This window comes from Lygodium microphyllum, chromosome 30 (genome assembly GCF_053477565.2).
Source record: "Lygodium microphyllum isolate KBCC chromosome 30, Lygodium_microphyllum_v1.1.10, whole genome shotgun sequence".
In the NCBI taxonomy this organism is placed as follows: domain Eukaryota; kingdom Viridiplantae; phylum Streptophyta; class Polypodiopsida; order Schizaeales; family Lygodiaceae; genus Lygodium; species Lygodium microphyllum.
In genome coordinates, this window is record NC_141164.1 from 104,690,049 (window position 1) to 104,692,883 (window position 2,835).

Below are 2,835 nucleotides of genomic sequence, written 5' to 3' on the forward strand. Positions count from 1 at the left end.
TAAGACATTGAAACTTACATTGCAAGTTACCATGCAAGAAGTAAAAGAGGTGAACAATACTTCAAAGTAGAGTCTTAAGGATGTAAGAGACACCTTGGAGTTTCTAGACAATGTTACTCCTGGGTATAAGTTCAAGGTAAATGGTACTGTAATTAGAAAAAGAGTTGAGAGCTCTGTATCATATATGATTTGTTTGCCTCTCCTAGTGTTGTGAGTTTCAGACCATAAATATACATGTATAAATAATTTTGAATCTTTCTTTTGCTCACAAATATTGTTGTCACAAACATGGAATTATACACATTGATAAGTACTATTTAAAAAAATCTTGGTGTAAGCTTTGCAGTGATTCTGTGAATAAGAAATCGTCATTTGTGGACCAAAATGATTTCATTATATCATGAGTTACAAAATTACAGTACAATTTAATAGGAAAGTCTTGGTACAAGCTTTATAATTCTCTATGATTCTATGAACAAAGGGTAAGATCAATATGACATATCATTACATTTTGGGTTAAAATATTGCACTACAAATGTATATACAAGGGGAATGTTACTTCAGTACAAATAGACAAGTTGATAATTATAAGGCTATTCTTTAGCTTTTCTTTGATCTTTGGCTTCTCCATCCTCAAGCCGTTATTTAGCTTCTCCTTGATCTATAGCTTCTCCATCCTTAACACTTCTCTCCTTCTTTGGAAAATTTGCTTCATCTTCCATACTTTCATTCATCAAATCACTAGTTTCCTCTTAGTAGGTGTTTTCTTTCTTGCTGGAAGGACTTAATTACCTCATGCACTCTTTTCTCCTTGGGCTTTAGAGAAGATGGACTAAATTTCAACGGAGAAAGTTTAGGTATGCCCTTCATTTTGTATCCCTTTTGTTTGGACCTTGGGGACTTCTTTTTCTTGGTGGTTGCCATTTTCTTGCCTTTTCCCTTCGTTTTTGTCTATCCTTTGGTATTTTTAGCTAGGAGAGGGGAATCTAGGTCCATCGGTGTAATTGCCCTATCTAAAACTAGCTCAATACAACTCTCTCGTATCCACCACATGTATGACTTAGGGTAGTCTCTGCACTGTAACAAAGTACACAAGTTATTTGAAGTAGTAAGAGACTTTCACTATAGAAAGGACAAAGCATAGGAGTCTTACATTCACCCCCTCTACATTCAGTAACTTTAAATCTATTATCCTCGAAGAATTTGAAACCACTCTTCAGCCATAACTATGTATGTCATTTTGCAATGGGACCTCTTGAAGCAGAAACTTGAAAGGTATCTGAGGATCAGTAATGCTTTCAAAGCTAGTATCCAAGTGGGTAGTAACAAGTCTACTAGCATTTCACATATTAACTTATTAGCAAATATTATAAAATTTATCCAATAAAAGATATAATAAAGAGTGTTTATTAACAATACATCTTTGATTGGCCAAAAATTCTTGAAAGAGCATTCATAAAAATGACCTCTCTTGCAAGAATGTTGATATAGATTAGGCTCCAATGCCCACTGCAAACCAAAGCACAAGTGAGCAATAACTCTGAAGACAAATCATCAAGAGATAGAATGTTGAAGAAAGTACCTTTCAATATATGGAAAAAAATTATGATGGTTTGTGCACTATCAAAGTCCTTTAAAAACCTTGCAATATTTGAATCAGATTTTGAAAACAAATCCATAGAGAGAAGTGGATCAATAACAAATATATGAATATACTCCCCAAAAGCATCTGGGCTCCTACGATTCATAGCTGTCCAAGCAATTGAAACTGCAAGAGGCCAAGGCAAAACAAATGCACTTATTCTATGATATTTAAGATTTGTAAACCACAATTTAGAGAGAGCATGATAACCTCTACAACTGATACCCATACTGTCACATGTCTCCACTATTTCATTTGGTTTAACTGTTCCTTTTAAATATTTCACTAACCCTTTCAGAGTTTGGCAAACTCAAGTTTATATTTTCAGGTGATTTAAGAATCCTTATAATGTTTTTCTTTGTCATGGTTTCTTTAATAAGATTAATCCTCTTATCATTCTCTTGAATATTAATACCTAAAATATTAGAGACACAACTCTTTGCAAGATTTAGTCTCCTTTTCATCACCAGACTACACAAGTCCATTATATTTTTATAAGTGGTATTTTTCTCTGTCTAAATCCTATTGGAGTTTCTTTCAAGCACAGTAATTTTTCTTGCAATGAGTGATTAGAGTTTTCTAGGTTATCAACCTTGTCCGTTAGCTCAGAAATAGTTTGTGTCAATGCTAATACTTCCTTCATTTCATGCATTTGTTCTCTAAATGTAAAAGATGTAGAATATAACCTCATGCAATAGCCAAGCATCCCATCACAACCATCTCCAACATACCTTATGAAGTTGTGAATATTGTAAAAAGAAGGATTTTTACCTGCAGAAGTGTCCGAAGGATAAATATTTACATCCATTCATAAGTGTACATGCTTATTTCCTTGTAATCGCAACATGTTAGCTTCCTTGTCCAACAATGGTCGATGGTGTATACTCCTCCAAGATTAATAGACAGGATCTAACTGAATAGTAAGTTTATACTTTCATGGTGAGGCTACACTTGTACTGCTAGAAGAGGTACTGGTAAACATTTTGGTAGGGAACCCTAAATGAGGTAACAATATCATAGAGAAGGAAATAGAACCATAGGAAAGAGAGGTGTAGAAAATGAACATCGAGGAACAAATGAGCAGTGTCTTTTGATGCAAAAATTCAAAATACAAGATTTTGCAATTTCCAAGAGAATAAGACTGAAAAGGTGACACTTAGCATCCATTAATGATTAAAGATATTTAAGACCTG

General features: G+C 33.9%; 1 long non-coding RNA gene across 1 annotated transcript; it reads right to left on the reverse strand.

Annotated features, from left to right (window-relative positions):
• Nucleotides 1-1,288: 1,288 nt before the first annotated feature.
• Nucleotides 1,289-1,759, reverse strand: LOC148010215 (uncharacterized). Its single transcript, XR_015689673.1, has 2 exons — nucleotides 1,583-1,759; nucleotides 1,289-1,509 (listed from the first exon to the last, which is right to left on the reverse strand). It is a non-coding gene; the product is annotated as an uncharacterized LOC148010215 (long non-coding RNA).
• Between the last annotated feature and the right edge of the window lie 1,076 nt (nucleotides 1,760-2,835).